The sequence below is a fragment of the Herpailurus yagouaroundi genome, unplaced genomic scaffold, assembly GCF_014898765.1.
Source record: "Herpailurus yagouaroundi ecotype Mexico unplaced genomic scaffold, PumYag 197, whole genome shotgun sequence".
Lineage (NCBI taxonomy): Eukaryota > Metazoa > Chordata > Mammalia > Carnivora > Felidae > Herpailurus > Herpailurus yagouaroundi.
Window position 1 is genome coordinate 19401664 of NW_024412428.1, and position 24598 is coordinate 19426261.

Consider the following 24598-nt stretch of genomic DNA (forward strand, 5'->3'; position numbering starts at 1 on the left):
GTCTGTTCCTTTATCTGGAAAATGCACTTGCGGGTGCTTGTTGTTTTTGCTGTCCAGTATTTGAACGTCCTTCCTAAGCAAATCTGAGTGAATCCCAATGTAGGGGGAAGACACGCAGGGGAACCTGCTTCTCCCACCAGGCCCTTGCATCTAGGGCATCGATCGGCACGTGCTCTGAGTAGGACCAGTTGGTGCCCACCCGCCTGTCTGTCTGTACTGCGGAATAGTGATGCAAAGACACTGCAGTCGGTGTGAGAATCTTTGAGCTCTCCCTGCTGAGATTAGAATCCAGAAGTGTGGTACCTGGCTGGCTCAGTCATTAGAGCATGTGACTTTTTTTTTTAATTTTTTTTTAATGTTTATTTATTTTTGAGAGAGAGAGAGACAGAGCATGAGCAGGGAAGGGGCAGAGAGAGAGGGAGACACAGAATCGGAAGCAGGCTCCAGGCTTCGAGCTGTCAGCACAGAGCCCGACACGGGGCTCAAACTCATGAGCCATGAGATCACGACCTGAGCCGAAGTTAGACGCTCAACCAACTGAGCCACCCAGGCGCCCCTAAAGCATGTGACTCTTGATCTCAGGGTTGTGAGTTCAAGCCTCACCAGTGGGCACGGAGCTTACTTTAAGAAAAGAAGAAGAATCCAGAGACATGGTGGAACACGTCCTCAGAGATTGTTACTGAGGTAGGATCTCAGTTTCGTGCTCTGCTTCTTCCCTTGGCTCTGCCCTGAACCCAGTCCTCTACCTTCCTATGGGCTGTGTGAGTTGCCCAACACCTTTCCAGTTAATTCCTCTTCTGTTTAAGTTACCTGCCATTTGCTCTCAAGAACCCCGACTAGAACATGACCTCATAGGACTATTTTGAGGATTGAATAAGACGATGTATATAAGGCCTTTAGCCCAGTACTTGTCATGGGCAAACACTTACTGAATCATTGATCTGAGAAACAACAAAGAAAATGACAGAATAGTGACAGACTTGGATACTTGGTTAGTTGTGGGAGAAGAATAAAAAGGAAGAATGGGGAAGGTAACACTAAGTTTACAAACCTGTCTTCCACGTTCTTATTCTACCTCGAACAAGAATCTAGAAGCCAACAGAAGGATGGCTAGGCGTTAATGGCGAAATACTGACCTCTCAGCATGTCGACTGAGAACAAGGTAGTTTACTCACATGACAAAGTCTAAACTTGTCAGCCTGGCCCGTAAGGCACTTCATAACCCTGTTCAAACCTGCCTTTCCAGCCCTGAAGCTTGCCACTCCCCAAGAAGCATCTGACGCCATACTCAAATCACGCTGCTTGGTGTCCCAAGAACACATCGTGTTATTCTGAGCTCTGCTGCCTCTCACACTCTACTCTCTTTGCCTGAAATGTCCTTCTCATCCTCCTTCAACTTCAACTCATTTAGGACTTGGGTTGCATCTCTTACCCTCAGTGAAGCCCTTCCCTAATTCCTTCCAGGCAATGTTACGTTTTATTCTGAAGTGCTCTTTTTTAAAAAAACGAAATTCTTTTCCATCATTTTTTTTTTAATTTTTTTTTTTCAACGTTTATTTATTTTTGGGACAGAGAGAGACAGAGCATGATCAGGGGAGGGGCAGAGAGAGAGGGAGACACAGAATGGGAAACAGGCTCCAGGCTCTGAGCCATCAGCCCAGAGCCCGACGCGGGGCTCGAACTCACGGACTGCGAGATCGTGACCTGGCTGAAGTCGGACGCTTAACCGACCGCGCCACCCAGGCGCCCCTTTTCCATCATTTTTTAAGTTCATTTATCTTCGAAAGAGAGAGGGAGAGCACGCGAGCAGGGGAGGGGCAGAGAGAGAGAGAGGAGACAGAGAATCCCGAGCAGGCTCCCACGCTGTCAGTACAGAGCCAGATGCAGGGCTTGAGCCCACAAACCACGTGATCATGACCCAAGCCGAAACCAAGAGTAGGATGCTTAACTGACTGAGCCACCCAGATGCCCCTAAAGTGCACTTTGTGTCTCTCGCCTTCACTCCCTTGGGTGGCCCCAGACCCCACGGACTGTGGTTTGGCCCTCCTTGTATCGCCATTGCCTGACATTGTCTGGATGCAGCCAGTACTTCACAGGCTCATTGTTGAACAGCCAGAACGTTCCTTTATAATTTGGTTAGAGATAAAAGGGTATGTGTCTAAGACAACGCGATTCGACAATCCACAGACAAAAGTCAGTTTTGTTCATTATGTGTTTATGTATTAAGTAACAAATACAAGTCCTTTTAACTTCCCAGGTCCTGAAGGGCAGAGTTCTGTGTTAACTCACTTTGTACCCATTGGGTTTTACCCTAACCAGCAGGACAAAGGACTTGGAATCCTTTTTAGGTGTTGCTTTGATGTAACCAAAGCAGTGTTACTCGTATGCTGAAGAACCTGTGGTTGGAGACCCTGAGTGTAAGAGGCCAGCCCAGCAACCTCGGTCAGGTTTTTCTGTACTTTGAAGCCCTGATACCTGTGACTTACCCAACTCATCTTTCCTGAATAGGAACGCTAATGAAAATGATTATTTCCATTTGCAGTTCCCCAAGTTAGCTTAAGCACAGGTTTCCAGAGATACATAGCCATGAGGCCAAAATTTAGTTTTATCTTCCATTGCCCTCAGAAATTATTCTTCTTTATCTCCTAAAGACATTTTAAGAGATTTCACTTTTTTTTTTTAATGTTTATTTATTTTTGAGAGAGAGAGCGTGCACAAGCAGGGGAGGGACAGAGAAAGGGGGAGACACAGAATCTGAAGCAGGCTCCAAGCTCCGAGCTGTCAGCACAGAGGCCCATTGCGGGGTTCGAACTCACGAACTGTGAGATCATGACCTGAGCCGAAGTCGGATGCTTAACCGACTGAGCCACCCAGATGCCCCAAGTGATTTCACTTTTAATTTAATTTTTAAATAAATAATAATTCTGTGGTTCAAAATTCAAAAGTATACAGTGCAAAGTGTGTCCCATCACCTTGCACCCTGGCCATCTGGCTCCTCTCCCTGTGGGCAACCACAATTATTGCTTTCTCATGCTTTCTTCCCAAGATATTTTATGCACAGAAGGAAATATTTTTCAATTTCCTACTATGTGTTACAGAAAAGTTAAATTAGCACACAGTGTTCTGCATCTTACCTTTTAGTCACTAAATGATATATCTTACAGGTCTTCTCATATCAGTACATATCAGTGCCTACATTTTTTCCTGGCCTTTAGGGTTTCTCCCCCAATCCTTTCTATTTTATGAACAATTCAGCAGCTCTTTTAAACCTCCTTTCAAGGAGCGCCTGGGGGGCTCAGTCGGTTAAGCATCCTACTCTTGGTTTCGGCATAGGTTGTGATTTCACAACTCATGATTTCGAGCCCCATGTCAGGCTCTGCGCTGTCAGCCCAGAACCTGCTTGAGATTTCTTTCTTTCCTTCTCTCTCTCTCAATAAATAAATAAACACAAAAAATTTTAAATAAATAAATAAATTTCCTTTCAAACTTCCTAACCAGTCTCTGCCTTCTTTATTCTCAAAAAATGCTGTCTCTCTTAACTCACAGAGGAAACAGAAACCATTAGATAAAGATGCTCTCAATTTCCTGCCACCTGTCTACCTTGTACTTCAGACTCCTTTGGTTCCAAATAGCACATGGTTCTCAGGATATGCACGTGCTCTGGTCTCTGCCTCTTTCCGTATGCCATTCCCATTCTTACCATCCTTGATTTGCCCGGGGAGCTTCTGTTAACCTTTGAAATCTGAGTTTGGAAATCATGCCAGAGGGAGTTAATCCACTGATGAGGTGTGGTTCATCTCTACCTTGTTCCTCTTCCACTGTTGTGATTATGCTGGTTTGAGATTTGTTTACAAGTCTATGCTCCCATAGGTCCATGAGCACCTTGAGAACTAATTCATTTCAGGATGCCCAGCACTTAGCACAGAGAGTCTGGTAACAGAAGCTACTCAATAAATATTTGTTAAATAAATGAATAAATAATGTGGAAGCGATCTAAGCCACTCTGTTATGGCAAGTATTTGCAAGACAGTAGAATGAATCTTCAACTTTGCACAGTGTAGCAGTAACAGTGTTGGGCCTGAAATAATCATGAGAACCCATGCTGGTCCACAGAAGCAGGAGACTTTTCTCACGTGTTCATTGCTCTGTCCTCAATGTCTAGAAGAGTGCCTGGCTCTTGAGCGCTAAGAATGAGGCTTTGTGTTATATTTGTATCCTAATCTACTGAAGACACCCTTTATTTCAAATACTCTGCAAGGAGAAAGCTAGAACATATCCAGTACCCAGGCACGGGTAAGTTACCAGAAAGCCAGTGAATTAGTTTAAGTTGGACATAGTCAACCAATTGACTTTTACAAACGTATCGTATAGATTAAATGAACACATTTCCCATAGCCTCAGGTTTTTCCAAGTTTAGTGGTAATCACATGCTTCATCTGGGAACTAAAACAAAAACCTCACAGATACTCTTGAGGAGGCAGGGCTCTCGGCTCGTCTTGTATAAACACCAAAGAGCAGTAACGTGACAATCAGGCACAGGGGCTCTTTGATATAAACTGTGGATACAAAGTGAAGTAAGACCTTTACCCTGCCTGGCCTGTCTCCTAAGAGGGCTCTTTCTTCACTGTAGTCCTTTGGTTGCCAGAATGCAGATACTTTCCTGCCCTTTCTTCCTTGTCTTACTGAACAGTAGTAACATGCAGTAATATACATAGTTATAACATACAGTAATGTCAATTCTCTGTCAGTTTGTGAAAATAAGATTTCTTTCATTCTGATGCTTCTTTTTTTTAATGTCTATTTATTCTGAGAGAGAGAGAGAGAGAGAGAGAGAAGGGCAGAGAGAGAGGGAGAGAAAAATATCCCAAGCAGACTCCACTCTGTCAGTGCATAGCCCGATGTAGGGCTCGAACTCATGAAACCGTGAGATCGTGACCTGAGCTGAAATCAAGAGTTGTACGCTCAACTGACTGAGCCACCCAGGCACCCCTCATCCTGATGCTTCTGATCAAACACCATGGTGACCCACAGATTGCTTTTAGACCAAGACTGAATCAAAATTTCATGTTTATAATTTTTATTTCCACTGTGTTCAATAAATATTTGTGGACTGACTGAATGAATATTTTGCCATTAATTAGCTCTGTAACCTTGGGCAAATTTTATTTACATTTTCTAGGCTTCATTATCCTCATGTATGCAATAAAGTTTGATTGTCATATTTCTCAAACTGTTTTTAATAGTTAAAACCCATTCTTCAAACAAAGTCTTAGAACCCAATATGTAACAGAAAAAAGTGGGGCTACTCCAAATAAAATAGGTTCGGAGACCTTTAGACCCCTTGCTTCACCTTGTCCTTCTCCACCCTTGTTTCTTTTCTGAGCCACTCTGCTGAGCCCCAGGGCTCTGTGAGGTACCATCTAAAAACATCTCTGCACGTGGGGCACCTGGGGGGTTCCGTTGGTTAAGCATCTGACTTCGACTCAGGTCATGATCTCATGGTCTGTGAGTTCGAGCCCCGCATCGGGCTCTGTGCTGACAGCTCAGAGCCTGGAGCCTGTTTCAGATTCTGTGTCTCCCTCTCTCTCTGGCCCTCCCCCATTCATGCTCTGTCTCTCTCTGTCTCAAAAATAAATAAACGTTTAAAAAAAAAAATCTCTGCAATCAATGATCATATATTTAACATTGACCCCTGACTTGTAAGGAAACTTATTGTCATTAGGGACCAGAGATTCCCAACCTGCAGCCTCTTAATTCTTAGGGATTAAACAAGGTAAAGCCATTGAGGCAAATTAAAATATAAAGTTTTTTGCTTTGGAAAGTATTATATCAACTCAACTAATGTCAGTTGATTACTTAATGCCAAGCAGAATTGAAAACTCTATATATCCTTGATAAGTTAACAATGAATATGAACATGTTAACAATGAACTACGAACATGGCAACATAATTATATTGCTAACATAATTTTTAGTAGACAAAATTTCTCAATACATTATGAAAATGAGGGGGTGGGGCTAATGAAAAGAATCCCTAGGGAGTGAAAAGGATGACAATAATGATGATGAATTAATTCCATTTTCTTCCTTCTTGTACAAGTAAAATGAGGCAGGGAAGGGTGGAGTGGCTTGCTGAGGACCTGACAGCTTTGCAGCAGAATCTGCAGCAAAACGCAGCGCTTGTAACATCCAGCCCAGTCCTCTTTCCCAGCCATGTTGCGTTTCTCTATGAGTTTAGGCTTTACGTGTCTGGGACCACAGTCACACAGCTACAGAAGGATAGAGCATCCTCATTATCTCAGTATTCATGATCTGAATTCCTGAGGTTTGAGGTTGAGTAGGAGAGTAAGAGTCATCATAACCTAGAAATGTTTACTTATCAAATGACAGCTTATGAAACCCACTCAAATATCCAGCTCCATTAAACATGAGCATTGATTCTCCCCTTCGGGATCAGCTCCTTTGTCAGGTCTCCAGCTGATGACTGCATTTTTATACATATTTGACAATATAGTACAAATATAATGCAAATCAACTACAAAGAGAAATTGCACATCCTGCAAAAGCTATAGAATTTTTTGAGATTAATGAAAGAAGGCCCGTGTGCTTAGTCCGTAGTGCAAGAGAGGGAAAGATGTGGGTGATATTGATGAAGCAGACAAAGGACAGATTAGGGAGGGACTTGTGGCTGTCAGTGGTTTTCATTTTCATCAGTACTGGGAATTTTGGGGGGCCTTTAAGCAAGGGAAGTGACAATCAGATTTATGTCTAAAATTTTCATTTTGACACTGGCAAATACTGTAAAATATATGACCTTGCAGTTGTATTCCTGTGATTCCATCCCATGGGTGCATCACCACATGTATGAAATGACACGTGTGTGAGGTTTTTATTATTGCATTACTTGTAAGAGCCAAAAAAGGACCCAGTTGTGATGTGCAGCAGAGGGGGCCTGGTTTAACAATGATGGGATGGCCTGCTGCTGTGGAAACAGACAAGGAAGGTCTCTATGTACTGATATGGAAAGAGTTGTAGGATGTGTTGATAAGTGAAAGAAAGCAAGATATAGAACGGTATAGAACAATGTCTCTGGTAGGCTACCTTTTGTGTAATAAGTTAGGAGATATTTTTGCATATGTTTGCATTTGCCTAAAAAACCCAAGAAGGATTAAAAAAAAGAAAAGAAAAAGACACCAATGGAAATGATTATCATTAGCGGGTCGGGGTGAGAAATGCAGGAATGGATACAAGACTTCTGTGGGCATATGTTTTTTTGTAGTATGTCGAATCTGGAACCATGGAAATGTAGTACCTCATAAAAATAAATGTACATTTAAAAATCACTCTGGCTGCTCTGTGGAGAGTCGTTGTAGGGACAGAAGAGTAGGAGCTGGGGGTCCATTTAGAAAGCTACTGATGTAGGGGCGCCTGGGTGGCGCAGTCGGTTAAGCGTCCGACTTCAGCCAGGTCACAATCTCCCGGTCCGTGAGCTCGAGCCCCGCGTCGGGCTCTGGGCTGATGGCTCAGAGCCTGGAGCCTGCTTCTGATTCTGTGCCTCCCTCTCTCTCTGCCCCTCCCCTGTTCATGCTCTGTCTCTCTCTGTCCCAAAAATAAATAAACGTTAAAAAAAAAAAAAATTTAGAAAGCTACTGATGTGGTTCAGGCAAGGGCTGATGGTGGCTAGACCGGAAGGTAGCCGCGGAGGAGGTGAGAAGCAGTTGGCTTGAGGGTACAGAGCTGATGAATTTGTTGATGGATTGGGTATAGCATGTGAAAGAAGAAAAAAGGAATCAAGGATAATTCCTAGATAGTTGTCTAGAGCAGCTAGAGGAGACAAGATGGAGTTGGGGGAGGGAGGCCAAGGAAGAGCCAGAATCAAGAGTTCTCTTTTGGACGTGTTGAGACCATGTTAAATGGAAAGGTCCACGACCAAAAAGGAATACCTAGAAGGATGAAGTCAGCAGATTCTTCCAAAGATGAGTTCAGCTACCCTGAGTTCAAATTAAAAGAGTGAGAGACCCCGACAAAATCAATAAAACCCTCAAACAAATGTCCATCTTCATTTTTGTGCTACACAAATCAAGTAGACAGGAAAGAATGTCATTTGTGCTTCTTTGGAATTTTATTGGGAAAAAAAACTAGGTTAAAAATTCGGAGTCAATCATCTGATTTGTTCTTGGTTCCTAAAGTCAGCCTGTAGTTACCACGATAGCCTACATTTTGTTAAATATAAAGTAAAAGAAATATAGTTTCATAATTTTTACTTCTTTATTCAAGATAAAGTTCAAATCAAAGATTTTTCACTATTCCATATGAAATGTAAGCGGCCTTCTCGAAGTGGCCTTCCCAGTGTCCTGAACAAAGTGCAAACAAATGTAATTTGGGAAACAAATACAAACTTTTTCTCTTAGACACTAAGTTCACATCTTTGTTAACAGAATGACTTACTACATAACCTGGAACTGATAATGGGGCAGGAGGTAGAGAGTAACAATTTTTCCCACTTTACCTCTTGAGGAGGTAGTAAATATTTTTGGGTAAGAAAAAGAACTGCTTTCTGAAGAATTCTACCTTCAACTATTAATTTGTCTTTTGTGTGTTAGCCCTGAGTAGGACAGACTTTGGGAAATGTTCCAACGTTAATGTAAGTCAGGGTGTTACGAGCTGTGCTTGCTGCAATGCCCAGTGTCTCAGAAAGTTCAGGATGCCAAAATAAATTACCACGTGGCTTAAACAACAAACATTTAGTTCTCACGGTTCTGGAGGTTAAAAGTCTCAGCTCAGGGTGTCAGCAAGGTCAGGTTCTGGTAAGAACTCTCTTCGTGGCTCTGTCTTCACATGGTCCTTCCTTGGTACCTACAGGGCAGAGAGAGAGAGAGAGATACCTTGTATATCTCTCTTCTTTTAAGGGCACTAATCCCATCATGGAGGCTCCACCCTCATGACCTAATCTAACCCTAATTACCTCCCAAATGTCTCAATGTCCCATCTCCAAATGCTGACATGTTGGGGATTATAATTTTAACATACGAATTTGGGGGTAGGAGGGACGGGACACAAACATTCCCTCTCTAGCTCTCAGCCCAGAATCCCCTTCAGTTTGGAAACCCTCATACCTCCAGGTGCCTGAAGTGTTGGCTGCTGATAGCTTACAACTAACTGAGTCCTCCCAGGGACTTGCCAGAAGGAAGCTGCCTCCCTCTCGTTTAGGACCCCTCTCCTTGGTAGGCGAGGGATGGCACACTGAGGAGAGAGTACAAAGAGTCAGTCCTCTTGCCTCAATATGGGACAACTTGGATGAGCCCCCACCCCCCTTCCTGAACTTCCCACGAGGGCCAGTGAGCCTCTCTCTGTCTTGCTTCCCTCACCCCCTGACAGGTAATATTCCCCAACACACTTGCTGCACACAAATCTCGGTCTCAGCTTCTATTTCCTGGGGGATCCAACCAAAAACACGAGTAGGTCTCATTAACAACATATTCAAATAATAACAACATATTCACATCATCCAGATTTCTCTACATTTGGTGTGGGTCAAGGCACAGCGTAAAAGGCAAACGTGGTGGAGTATGGCACAAACTATTGGACACTCCCCAGGCTTGCTTTCTGCACTTGGCATATATCATCCCCACATTTGCGGAAGAGAAAAACCTCTCGTAGGTCTGTTTGGCACCACATGTTTTTGTCTACCACAGGGAGTAGTCTCTTGGTGCATTATAACTGATTTCAGAATGCATTACAATGAGAGAGAACCAAGTTTTGATCCCATTATGCTAGAATTTATTTGTGTTTCTTAAAGAAGCATAACAACAGTAAGCCAAATTTCGGTCCTAGTATTCTCGGAAAAAATGAAGAGTAAGTAACAAAATGAAATAGCCGGTCCGGCAGCTCTCCTGGAGAATTCCCCAGCAGGGGTTATGTGGCTCCATCTAAAAAACAGGACTCAGATGCTGAGCTGATTTATCATACACATAAAAATTCCCAGGTCGTAGATTTTTCTGCTAATTCACTTCTGTCATTTTAAATTTTTTTTTTTCAACGTTTATTTATTTTGGGGACAGAGAGAGACAGAGCATGAACGGGGGAGGGGCAGAGAGAGAGGGAAACACAGAATCGGAAACAGGCTCCAGGCTCTGAGCCATCAGCCCAGAGCCCGACGCGGGGCTCGAACTCACGGACCGTGAGATCGTGACCTGGTTGAAGTCGGATGCTTAACCGACTGCGCCACCCAGGCGCCCCTATCATTTTAATTTATTAAGCCTTCATTCAGTTCTCAAGATCCTTTATGACCATTAGTCAGATTTTTAAAATACAGCACTGTGCCGGCAGGATTTCACAAAGAACATTCCAGCTCTCCTTCCCCTCTTGTCGCTCCGCCATAGCTCAGCATTTGGAGAAGTCCGGAGGATTTTTTTCATGGTACCAAAGTAGCCTCATTTACATTCAGAGATTTAGTCACAAAGAGAATTTGTCTTCAGGATTCTCTTTTATTTTTTAATGGTAATTTCTCCATTTATTCCCCCCTCAATGTTTGAATTTTGTCATTCTGTATTAAACATCTTGTTATTATGGGGGTGCCTCAGTGGCTCATTCGGTTGGGTGACCGAGTTTGGCTCAGGTCATGATCTCGTGGTCCATGGGCTTGAGCCCCATGTCAGGCTCTGTGCTAATAGCTCAGAGCCTGGAGCCTCCTTGGGATTCTGTGTCTCCTTCTCTCTCTACCCCTCCCTGCTTACACTCTGTCTCTCTCTCTCAAAAATAAGTAAACATTAAATTTTTTAAGAATCTTTTTATTATGTAATTATAGAAAAATGAAAAGTGAGATAAATGAAAAAGAAAAATTATCCATAATCTGGCCAGCAGAATAAACCTTGGTAGTTGATTGACATCCAGACCTTTGCCAAAATAGTACATATAGATAGCATTTACAATTTTTACAAGATACATTCATGCCATTTTATAATTTAGCTTACTGATGTATAATAGTGTCCATATCAATAAATAAACCTTTAAAATATTATTTAATAGATGCATAATATTTTATATTATGGAATATATCATAAATATAACCTTACTATTAAACATTTACATTGTTTCCTTTTTTTAACTTTTATAAATAGCGTATCAATGGACTTGCTTGTAAATAAATCCTTGTACTAATAACTGGTTATTTCTCCAGGGCAAATACTTAGAAGTGGGATTTCTGGATCAAGGAGTGGGCACATTTTTAAGATTTTTAAAAACACTTATTGCAAAAATGTTTTAATTTATATTCCCACAAAGAGTGGTTGAAAATGTCCTTTCCCTACACCTTTGTCACCCTGAATATCATTCTTTTTCATCTTTGTTAATCTCATAATCTCTTGTTTTTAGTTGCATTTCTTAGATTTCTAGTGAGACTGAATTTTAAAAAAGTGTTTATTGGCCATATAGTTGCTTCTTTTGTGAACTACCTGTTCATGTCCTCTGAATGTAAAATACTGAATTCTATTATTTCCTCTTACTGAATTTTAAGAGCCTATCTATACACGAGCAGACATTTCTCCAGAGAAAACATAAAGATGGCCAACCGACACATGAAAAAATGCTCAACGTCACTGATCATCAGGGAAATGCAAATCAAAACCACAATGAGACATCATCTCATACCTGTTAGAATGACTAAAATCAAAAACACAAGAAACAAGTGTTGACAAGGAAATGGAGAAAAGGGAACCCTTGTGTACTGTTGGTGGCAATCCAAACTGGTGCAGCCATTGTGGAAAACAGTATAGAGGTTCCTCAAAAAGTTAAAAATAGAATTACCATGTTATCCAGTGCCACTACTGGGTATTTTCCCAAAGAATACAAAAACACTAATGCTAAAAGATACATGCATCTCTCTATTTGTTGCAGCCTTATTGGCAATAGCCAAAATATGGAAACATATATATACATATATATGTATATATAACACATATATTTTAAATATATAAAGGAATATATATATGTGTATATACATAACACACATATAATGTGCACATATATATATGCACATACACATTATATATATATATACAATATATATACAATACAATGTGTATACACACACACACACACACACACACTATATATATATATCTTTAACCTACCAAATTTGATTACAGCAATGAGGTAGGAATCTCTCTTTTTTCCTATTGTTTAGGCAATTGTACCAACATTTATGAAATAATACATCCTTTCTCTCTTTGATTGAAGTGCTATTATTAATTATATTAATATATAATTGTATTAATATATGATAAATTTTTTAATTTAAATCTGCTTGTAGACTTTTTTTTTTTTAATTTTTTTTTTCAACGTTTATTTATTTTGGGGACAGAGAGAGACAGAGCATGAACGGGGGAGGGGCAGAGAGAGAGGGAGACACAGAATCGGAAACAGGCTCCAGGCTCTGAGCCATCAGCCCAGAGCCTGACGCGGGGCTCGAACTCACGGACCGCGAGATCGTGACCTGGCTGAAGTTGGACGCTTAACCAACTGCGCCACCCAGGCGCCCCTCTGCTTGTAGACTTTTTATGCTGACTGCGTGTTCTGTCTGTAAGTCCCATGCCTGTACTGTACTTTTAATCAGTATCATTTTATAATGTATTTTGACATCTGATATGACCCTTATCTCCTTGTGTTTGTCATCTTTAATGTTTAACTACTCTTCTTTTTTAAAATGTCCATTATCCTCCCATATATATTTTTCTATATATGTATTTTAACTTTATTTTCTACAGCAGTTCTAGGTTCACAGCAAAATTAAGAGGAAGGTACAGAGATTTCCTATATATTCCCTGCTCCCACACATGCACAGCCCCCCTGCCCCCAGTATCAGCCTCCCCCACTGGTTGTACATTGGTTACAGTTGAGGAACCTACATTGACATATTTCTTTCATATATTTTTATACTATTTTCAAATATATTCCTTCATATGTTTTTTATGCTTATTTTGTCACATTTCCTCTTCCTCTCCCCCCCCCCCCCCCCTGCCACCCCAAATCCTTTTGGAGTTTCCATTGGGAAACCAAATTTATATGTGAGTTCAGGAAGAAATTACTCTTTACAATATTAAAATATCCAAAAACAGAGTTAATCCTTGCATTTATTTAGGTCTTTGATTATGACCCTCGATCAGGATTTGTAGATTCTTCTCTTAGCCTAGCGTATTTCATGTTAAGTTCATTCTTAATGTTGTTATTGTTAAAGAGGCTATTTTTCATTATATTCTTTGACTTTAACCCAGCCTATTGACTCATTTTAAATTACAGCTTTATTGCCATATTATTCAAATACTCTAAAATTCATCCTTTTAATGTGTACACTCCAGGGCATTTTAGAATATTCACTGGGTTTTGCAAGTATTACCACTGTCCACTTTAGAATATGTTTGTCACCCCAAAAAGAAATCCATGCCTATCAGCAGTCACTCCCCTTTTCCCCTCCCTTGCCCTTCTGTGTCTCTTCATTAGCTGTTTCTAATCTATTTTTTATAATAAAACTGTAATCATAAGTATAGTTTCCTGAGTTCTGTGAGTCATTCCAGTGAACTATCAAATCTAAGGGAGTCATGGAAACACCTGAGTAATAATAGCTAATTAAGCAGAAGTGTAGATGGCCTGGAACCTCCGAGGTGCAGGTAAAGTCATACAGGCAGTCTTGTGAGGCTTGTGCCCTTTACCCTATGGGGTCTACACTCACTCTGGGTGGTTAGTGCCCGCCTTCAATTGCAGTACATCCAATTGTGGCAGAAGCACAACAGACTTCTTTTTGTGTGCTTTTTGACCAATTGTGTGTTGGCTTTGGACAAAAGTCTGCTTAAGTCTGTTGGCCATTTTTATTTTTTCCAACGTTTATTTATTTTTGGGACAGAGAGAGACAGAGCATGAACGGGGGAAGGGCAGAGAGAGAGGGAGACACAGAATCGGAAACAGGCTCCAGGCTCTGAGCCATCAGCCCAGAGCCTGACGCGGGGCTCGAACTCACGCACCGCGAGATCGTGACCTGGCTGAAGTTGGACGCTTAACCAACTGCACCACCCAGGCGCCCCTGTTGGCCATTTTTAAATTGGGTTGCTTATCTTTTTATTATTGAGTTACTAGAGTTCTTTATATATTCTGAATATCAGATATATGAGATAAATCAGATATATAATTGGTGAATATTTTTTTTCCATTCTGTTTGTCATTTTTTCCCATTTGTGGTGGTATCCTCTGAAGCAACAAAGTTTTAAAGTTTGATGAAGTCCCATTTATCTATTTCTTATTTTGTCATTTGTGCTTTGGGTATTACATCTTAGAAACCATTCATTACCTAACCCAAGATCACAGAGATTTACTCCTACATTTTCTTCTAAGAGTTTTATGGTTTTAGCTGTTGTTTTCAGATCTATGATCCATTTTCAGTTAATTTTGTGTATGGTGTGAGGTAGGGGTCCAACTTCATTATTTTGTAGATGGATATTCAGTTGTCCCAGCACCTAGCCTATTGACTTTTAAATGTTTTATAACCAGTCACCTGACATTACTTCTAATAGATTTAATGCATTCTTCTATTTTTTTCAAGTAGATAATATTATGTATAAATGATAAGTTTGCCTTCTCTTTGACAATATTATGTACTTATTATTTTGTCTTCTCAGATATTACAAAAATAGTGGTGATCCTCTTATGTGGATCCTGAGAAACTTAACAGAAGACCATTGGGGAGGGGAAGAGAAAAAAAAAAAAAAAAAAAAGAGAGGGAAGGAGCCAAACCATAAGAGACTCTTAAAAACTGAGAATAAACTGAGGGTTGATGGGGGCGGGGGTGGGAAGGAGAGGAAAGTGGGTGATGTGCCTTGAGGAGGGCACCTGTTGGGATGAGCACTGGGTGTTGTATGGAAACCAATTTGACAATAAATTTCATATTAAAAAAAAATAGTGGTGATCACATCATCTTTGTATTATTCTTCTCATTAATAGGAGTGTTTGTAGAATTTTGCCACCAGTAAGTATGATACTTTGTCCTTATTCAGTAATAAATGCCTTTCAGTATCTGCTGCTATATCTGTATTTTGCTGCTACTGATATAAACTGAGGAAACATGGCCCTGTAAAACTTCTTTAAAATTATGTTTAAGAATATATTGTTATAATTTCTACTTGCATATGGTTTAATATTTACTGGAGGGGAGTGCCTTTAACAGTCATTTTTGAGGAATATTTTCCTACAGTATTTATCCAGAGCAATTTATTTTCCATTAAAAAATAAGGCCTTCTTCATAAATGAAAATATGGTGTTTTTGACTCTATGTAGAAGAGAATGAATGTCTTTTAAATACTGTCGTTTTATTTTAAAAGTAAATCAGTTCATGAATTCGAATGGATAATTCACAAACACTGTTCAGATTTCAAAAGGTACAAAGTAGTACATACTGTAGAATAAAATCCCTTTTTCATTCTTATCCTCTGGCCAGCATGTTCTTTTCCCTGCAAGCAATTCTATTAGAGAGGAGGAAGCAGGATTTTTTTTTAATAAAAGAAATACACACACACACACACACACACACACACACACACACGCAAAATATACGGAATAAATACAAAATATATCAAATGTTTACATGAGAAAAACAATATGCTGAGCAGTCCTAAGGAGTCAGATGGGAGGCAAAGACTTGATGAAGAGTCTGGTCACCAAAAGAGAGAGAAGAAGCTGAGAAAACCGTTTGGTGTTTTTCCGATATTGTCAGTTAACAGTTTATTTAAACTCCAAGTTCCTTTTCTCACCAAGTTACAGCAAGAGATAAATCTGGAATCCCTGCCACATTAACTGCATTAGATATAAATGTCTTCCACCTCAGCTTCCCCGACCTCTGATGGCAAATAAGATAGGAACCACACATTCCTGAGATGCAACCAATCAAGGGTACAAAATGACAAACCAAGTCTCTGTACCGAAATGTACTAAGCTTCTTCAGTTAGATGAGAGAAGCTTAAATAAATCGAAATCATGGTACAAAAATAACTTAAAAGCCTTTCCCCAAATAAAGTTGTATTGTGTCGTAAACAACCCAACAGTCATTGGACCCGGGGTGTGTGAAGAGGGCGAGCCGGCTGTTTGGTGCGGGCAGGCACCTTGAACCCAGCGGCTGTAATGCAGCCCCAGGATTGACCAAGCTGTGGCCAGCAGAGGGGTTGGGGGAGGAAGAGTGGAGCCTACGAGGTGGGGGGATGGGAGGCATTAGGGGAGGGGGAGGAGCTGATGCAAGCAAACCAAACTCACAAAAGGCTGATTTATAAACAGAAATGCCATTTGTTCATTAACCAGCACAAGGCAACCAGAGGAGTGCTTTATACGTTCTGCAGAAAAACCCAACATGCTGTTCATTGTGCAAAAGAGTATACTCACTGCTGGGGACCAGGACACTCCCGCCCGCAAATGCGATTCTCTATCCCCTTGCACAGTGTTGGGTGAACCCTCATATATACTATCCTTTGGTCTCTACTTTTTTTTAATTTTTGTCTTTTCATTCCAGTCACATCATTCCTTCAGATAGACCACAGTAAAATCAAGTGGATGGAATTACTCCACAGCGTTACTAGACTGAGTCTCCTGTGGTCTCTCCTCTCTCCTCAATCCTTGGAATGGGCATTTCTGTGGATGGCTGGAAGATCATAGTAACATAATGCGGCGGTCGCCTGCACAGGTTTTGAGCCCCCTAGCCTCAATTCCACTCCAGGCTGGCCATTTGCCAGCCGTGTGATCTCCCATGGTTATTTCACTTCTCTCCTCCTGGGAAAATGGAAATAACAATACCGGGTTCAGCAAGTCATGGAGAAGGCTAAGTGAGCTAATTCATTTTGAACCCCAGACATGGTGGCTAGCATATGCAGAACACTCAAAAACTGTTAGCCGTTGGTATTAAGGCTACTCCTCTCTACCCCTGTTGATTTGTAGTTGTTTCTGCTCACAGAGAATAAGCTATTTTTAACTCCTTGCCCAGATTAAGGAAAAACAAAAAAAGTCCAATGAGAACAATTTGATTCAGTGAAAATTCTTAAATGCCTTCAATGTTTCAAAGAAATGCAATTTCTTTGTGTTGCTTTCAGATTTGAATATAGTACAGCCCCAAATACACGGAGAATAGGGGAATAAATAAGTAAAATTTTTAAAGGAGGAATAAATTCATACAAAAAGAGGAAACATCATGTAAAAATGCGATTTGTCATAAACAAGTATCTATGAGTACCCGGTATGTATCCTGTTCTTTCTGCTTCTATCCTTGCCTTTTGTAACTCTATTTGCAACACCGCAACCAAATCATTTTTCAGAGACTAAGTTAGATCATGTCATTTCTCTGTTCAGAATCCTCCAATGGCTTCCCACCTCATTTGAAAGGCCAAAGCGTTCACACTGCCCTGTAAGACCTTATGTAATCTGTTCACCCCCACTTCGCACCCTGTCTCTCCGACTTAACCTCCTCTCCCTTACTTACTCAGTGGACTCTTTGCTGCTCCTTAACTATGCCAGGTACTCCTGCCTCAGGGCCTTTGCACTTGTGGTTTCCTCCACCTGGAATCCTCTTCTTCAAAGTCACATCTCCTTTAAGACCTTCCTCAAATGCCACCTTCCCTGACCCTCCTGTTTAATACTGTAACTTCTCCCCCATTCCCACCACTGTGTAGTCTCCTTTCCTGCCCTGATTTCTCTATGGCATTTCTCTACTTACCGCTTTATTTTGTTTATAATCTATCTTCCCCTCTCCCCGTACCCCCCCCCCGCCAGTGTAAGAGCCACATCAGGGGTTTTGTGTGTTTTCTTTATTGCTGTATCCTAATCCTCAGCATGGTGATGGCACTCTCCGTGGGGTGAATGAATGATTTCATGAATGGTGCTAGGGGCTTTTACGTATGTCATCTCACTTACATATTTTGGCAAAGATCTGATTTTCATAATAATACATCACTAGATAGTAGCTGTTATTATAATTACATATTTTTATATTCAACAATCGCTGTTTCCTGAAATTAAAACTGGACTGAAAGCATCTTGAAGTTCTTGAAGCCAGAATTTGAGAAACACTGTTTATTTTAACGTGTGGATGTCCTTTAAAGGCATCTTACATAATAAGATGGAGATTCAGAGGAAGAAGTTGTTTTTAACTTCTCTACTCAATATGAACGACATCCTGCTTCTAAATTAAAAGAAATTAAGAATTTTCATGTAAAATTTAAGTTGACCTTTCCTAATTTAGCCTGAATTCCCCGATCCCAAAAAATGATTTTTAAATTTGTCCGAATGGTGCACGACAGCAGAAGTGTGGGCCCGGCTGTCCCTGCTGCTGCCTTGTGGGAGACAGGGCCCTGCCTACTGAATTTCTGGTGTCCGTTACAGTGATGACAGGAAAGAAATGTTTGTAAGAACAAATGTTTGCTTCCAGGCTGCAGCCTCATTTAATAGTGTACTTGAAAAAAGAAAAGTGGATGATTCATTCCAAAACCCCTGGGGAGGGAGGGGTGATTGTAAACCATTTGGAAAAGGGGTGAGAAGGCCTAACGTGAAACTAATGCAGCAAATCTTCAACAACAACCGAAAAAGTCTGGCCTGAATGCGATGGAATGCTGGGTGTTTTTTTCGCAGAATGGTTTCAGCTGGGGGAAGCCTGTTAGGTTCAAAAGACTTTTCCCTCTGCTCTGATCTGGGGGGTGGGTGGGAGGTTATAACCAGATTGATTTTTGATAGTTTCAGATAATACTTCGTACTTGGATGAAAGATTACCCTGGAGGTTTTCATACTTGTGGTTTTTCTTAAAGCATTAGATGCGATTGTAATTTTTTTTAGGGGCCACAGCCCTAGGGAAATTTTTATGGAAGAAGGAAGAGACTTTTTTTTTTTTTAAACAGAAACTAAGATTTAAGGCACATCAGCCATCTAAGTAGGTGGAGTAGACAGCTGTGGGCAAGACCCGAAAACCCCTCCCACCACTTGCTTGTTGATGCCTGAAACGTTGAAAATCAGGAATTCATTTTCTTGGATTAAGATTTCGTCTACTGAAATACTAACAGCCCCACTCAGGATCACATGTTCAACTCTCTGGGCCATTTTCATTCCAATGGTAATGGCCTCACTGACTCCAGATCTAACAGGTTTTCCAAACTCAGTGGGGAGACAGCGAGTGGATCCTTGGCTCTTTGGAGATGAGCCTTACAGGTGTGACGGGGGAGGGAGAGGAGACACCCTTGGAGGAGCACACCGAAGGTCATCAGAAGGCAAGGAAGCACAGGCAAGACGATATGAAACCTTTTATGTCAGTAAGACCATTTTCGCTCATTCTTACCCAAGTTTCCCTTCCCTGTGTACTGCCGGAGCATACGGTTGATACGGTAACATAGTCCAAAGAAAGCCGCACACCCGTGTCTCAGGTAACCCTAAACCACAGTTGGGATTATCCGAGCAGCTAATCCCTCAACATTAGCCAAACCACTTGCTTACTTTGACCAATATCTTTTGTTTTCCCTTAACAACCAGAGACGTTCAATGTCTTTACCATTTTAAAATGTATTCTATAAAATGCTTCTGACGTGGGGGGATTAATCTTTCTCCTCCACAGATTTATGAAGGAGTAAATTTGCTGCTGCTGCTGCTGTGTAGAAATGACTCTAGTCCCGAAGTTGCCTGTCAGGCTCCCTGGACTAGTGTTACGGGTTCCATGGTTACCTCAGTGAGATAACAGTGACTTTTTTTTTTTTTTTTTTTATTTCTCACCATTTAACTTAGATTTTTTCTTTTATGTAACCTGCAAGAACAATTTGGTACCCAGGAAGGGTAAGAAGGAGATTTTATAAAGTTTGGTTTATTATGCCATTTTTAAATAATTTGCAGTAGAGGACACGTCTTTCTTCTTAAAGCTATGTCACGGCAGTTCAAAAAACAAAACAAAACAACCCTCCTCTTGTAAAAATTGCCAGGCTTTTTCATCATCTTTAATTTCTTTACCACATATTATGAACACATTATGTAGCAGACACTGGGCTAGGCACTAAGGCCCCAGAGCTGTGATCCACCATCCTGACCTCAGATTGCTCAGTCGACTCAGTGGGAGGAGACAGACAAATTGCCACCTGCTAAGAACATGACAGAAGTTTGCACAGGGCTGCGAAAGGAGCCCCACCCATTCGGGGGGCGGCAGGAAAGCTTTTCTGTGGAACTGTAGTATCTGAGCTGAGAGTTGTAAGGATGTGAATAATGTAGGAATTAATCAGAGGAAGAAGTATGTGTGTGTGTGTGTGTGTATTGTGGGGGGTAGGGGGTGGGGAGGGATGGTATTCCAGGCAGAGGAACAGCACATGCAAAGCAACAGTAGAGAGAGAACAGTACTGCCCTATCTTCAACTCTGTAGGACAGGGCCCAATTCTTAACTCATCACAGGATCTCTGGAGCCTGTCAGGCCTGTCATAAGTATTCATAAAAATCTGTTGAACTTCAGTGAATTGAATTGCAAACATTTATTGCTGTTTTCTAGATGTCGGTGATAGGGTAGTGGCTAAAAGAGAAGTTTCTCTTCTCGTGGTGCATTTGTTCTAGGGAGGCATTAGCAGGAGTCCGTATTTGCTAAGAACTTCCTACCTGCCAGGCACTGTCCAAAAGATTTATGTATTCATTTGTTCAATCTTGAAAACAGGACTGTAGTAGGTATTATACTGTTATCCCAATGTGTTACCGTTGAGGACTCAGAGAGGTTAAGAAATTTACCGAAGCCTACCCAGCTTGTGAGTGGCAGAGCTGAAATTCAAAGTTGGGAAGTCTCGGTTTCCAGAGTCAGCCTCAACCTCTACAGTTAGGCCTTCAAAAATTTCAAAGTACCTCTCAGTCTTATTTTTAGAAAATAAGATAAAAAAGAAATTCTAAATGTCCATTCTCCCTCGATCCTTTTTCTCTTTGGCAATCTGAGACTTAATTACTTGGCATAAACACACGAGAAAAATAGACATTTTGAAAAGCAAGAGTAGGGTTAAAATGAAAGATAATATGGTCTTGAAAAAGGTAAAGAGGGGATAATGATCATATCAGATATCAAAATGCAGTTAAAATTATGCTGATTAAAAATAGAGGCAAGGTGACTATGGTTAATGGTACTGTATTGTATATGTGAAAGTTGCTGAGAGAGTAGATCTTGAAAGCTCTATCACAAGAAAAAAAAACCCCTGTAACTCTGTGTAGTAACGGATGATAACTAGACTTATTGTGGTGAGCATTTCATAATATATACAAACATCGAGTCATTACATTGTATATCTGAAACTGATACTGTAGTGGTGTACATCAGTTATATCTCAAGAAAAAGAGGAAGAAAAAATATAGCACATATTCTAAAATTGGAGTGATACAGAGAAGATTAGCACGGTCTCTGCACAAGGATGATATGTAAATTCATGAAGCTTTCTACATTAAAAAAAAAATGTGTGTATATATGTGTATATATATAAGCAACACCCAGGCGTCTCTCATTCTTATCTATTGACCTCCATTCTTTTTTTCTTTAACGTTTATGTATTTTTGAGAGAGAGACAGAGTGTGAATGGGGGAGGGGCAGAGAGCGAGGGAGACACAGAATCTGAAGCAGGCTCCGGGCTCTGAGCCATCAGCACAGAGCCCTACGCAGGGATGGGACTCATAAGCTGTGAGATCATGACCTGAGCTGAAGTGAGACGCTTAACCGACTGAGCCACCCAGGCGCTTCACATCCGCCTCCATTCATGAAGGTGAAGTTTTGGTGTCCCTGAGAGGCCTCTTGGAATAGACAGGTACATTCATCTCCTTTGCACAAAGTAGGGAAGCATTCCACCTCACTGCTCCCACCCTCCACCTTTGTAATGGGCACTTGGGGGCAGGGCAAATGTTTTTCCAAGAAACCAGGGCATGACGAGGTCCACTGTGGAGTTTGCCATCCATCTGGCCCTCCATCCTAGTGTCATTTTGCTGTTCATGCTCATGTTTATGCTTCCTTTTGGAGTTTCTTTCCCATATATGTTTGTCCCTAAGAAATAAAACCATTATTGGACCTAGAAACATAGGTCAGGGGTGCCAGGGTAGCTCAGTCGGTTAAGTGTTCAACTCTTGATCTCAGCTCAGGTCTTGATCTCAGGGTTGTGAGTTCAACCAAGGCCCACATTGGGCTCCATGTTGGGTGTGAAACCTACCTTAAAAAAAAGTCATATATTTATGTATATACATATACATATATATGACATATATGTATATGGTATAAGTATATAGCATAGTATAAACTTGGATTTAGGTACTTCTACTGTCACTTTCCTTCTCTCCCTAGACCTAAGAATTGGGAAGAACAATGAGAAAGAAATGCCTTTTAACTACAAAGAATCTAAACAAATAAATACAAAATCTGCGGCTATGCCCTCCACTCAGTATTTCCTAGGCATTCCAATTACAAAACCAGCTCTCTCACATCAGATCGAGAAGTGAGAGAACTGGATACCATCTTAAGAAAAGTACTGACAGACTGATTTTTTTTTTTATGGGGAGAATTTCAAGATTTTGTGTAAATGAAACAAACATATTTTTATTATTTGATTTGAGCACTAAATTTCATAGATAGTGTGCATTTTACCAACTTGGTAACTGAAAACTATTAAAATACCAAGTTCTTTTGCAGGGTGGAGGGGGGCACCTGGTTCAGTGGGTTGAGCGTCTGACTTTGGTGCAGGTCATGGTCTCGCAGTTTGTGAGTTCAAGCCCCACATTGGGCTTGCTGCTGTCAGTGCAGATCCTGCTTGGGATCCTCTGTCCCCCTGTCTCTGCGCCTCCTCCACTTGTACTCTCTCAAAAATAAAATAAAAAAATTTTTTTTTAATTTCTTTTTTTTTTTAAGTTTTTAATTTTAATTCCGGTATAGTTAACATACAGTGTTTATATTAGTTTCAGGTGTACAACATAGTAAACTGCATACATCACCCTGTGCCCATCACAAGTGCACTCTTCAATCCCCATCTCTTATTTCACCCATCCCCCCACCCAGCTCCTCTCTGGTAACCATCAGTTTGTTTTCTATAGTTACGGAGTCTGTTTTTTGTTCTCTCTCTCTCTCTCTCTCTCTCCCCCTTTGTTAGTTTGTTTTGTTTCTGAAATCCCCAGTATGAGTGAAATCATGTGGTATTTGTCTTTCTCTGACTTATTGCACTTAGTATTATACTCTCTAGCTCCATCATGTCATTGCTAAAGGGAAGATTTCATTTCTTTTTATGGCTGAGTAATATTCCATCGTATACACATACCACATCTTCTTTACCCAGTCATCTATTGATGAACACTTGACTGCTTCCATAATTTGGCTATTGTAAATAGTGCTGCAATAAACACAGGGGTGCATATATCCTTTCAATTTAGTGTTTTTGTAGTTTGCGGGTAAATACCCAGTAGTGCTGGATCGCGGGTAGTCCTGTTTTTAGTTTCTGAGGAAACTCCATGCTGTTTTCCACAGTGGCTACACCAGTTTGCATTCCCACCAACAGTGTGAGAGGGTTCCTTTTTCTCCACAACCTCATCAATACTTGTTGCTTCTTGTGGTTTTGATTTGAGCCATAAAAACCAAGTTCTTGAATGCCATGTTATCTTGCCTGATTCTGAGAAAGAGGATCCAGAGTGGAAGTTCTGAACATTCCTCTACCGAACGTCCTGATATTTTAAAATTATAAATTTAATACACCTGAAAGTAATGTAACATTGTATCAACTACACTTGAATAAAAATGTTTTAAATTATAAATTTAACATAAAAATTGTAGATCAAAATAGGTTTATAAAAATTAATTTGTATAACTTTACTATCCTGTGGCCATAGTCCTCTCACTTAAAGACTCTAACCTGAAGATTGATATGCTACTTAGAAAGTTACCTTAACAAGGAAAGAAAGCTGCTAGCAGTCTTACAAAGGAAATATTAGAAAGGACAAGGCCAGTAGTCAGGGGCACAGGGCCAGGTTGGAGATGGACAGGTAGCCGAGGGACTCAAGAAAAAAACACAATTTCAAGAGATTTAGGAAACAAATGTGATCAAATTTTACTAATTGAGAACAGAATAAAAGAGAAGATTTGAATGAGGAGGTGAGACTAATACTCAGATTTCTGGCTTGTGTGGTTGGATGGATCACTGTATCACCCAACAAGAGGAGAGCCCAGGAAGTACGGGTTGGGGGAAGGGAGAGAGGAAGACTTTGAATTAGGACATATTGAATATGATACATCTGTGTGACCACCAAGCAGAAATGTGCAAAAGGGAGCTGCTGTCCTAGGGATCAGTAGAGCTCTAGGATATCTGGGGTATCTAGGCAAATTTTTAGAGAATCATCAGATTATGGGTGAAATTGGAGCTATACATTGGATGGGATCACCAAACAAAAGTGTGAATGAAGTGAAGAGAAAAGGTGAGGACAGAGCCCTAGAGAATATAAGCGTTTGAAAGATTGGAAAGAGAAGACTGAAAAGAAATCATCAGATGTAGGTGGGGAACCAGCAGAGGGTGATGTCACAGGTGCCAAAGAAGAGGGAACTTAAGAAAAAGGTGTGGCCAGT

General features: G+C 40.8%; 1 long non-coding RNA gene and 1 other non-coding gene across 2 annotated transcripts; both read left to right on the plus strand.

Moving 5' to 3' along the window:
* Window positions 1-612: 612 nt before the first annotated feature.
* Window positions 613-1524, plus strand: LOC121012916 (uncharacterized). The gene is made up of 2 exons (XR_005782401.1): window positions 613-1162; window positions 1247-1524. It is a non-coding gene; the product is annotated as an uncharacterized LOC121012916 (long non-coding RNA).
* Window positions 1525-21357: 19833 nt separating this feature from the next.
* On the plus strand, window positions 21358-21460 carry LOC121013044 (U6 spliceosomal RNA). Its single transcript, XR_005782475.1, has one exon. It is a non-coding gene; the product is annotated as a U6 spliceosomal RNA (small nuclear RNA).
* Window positions 21461-24598: the final 3138 nt, after the last annotated feature.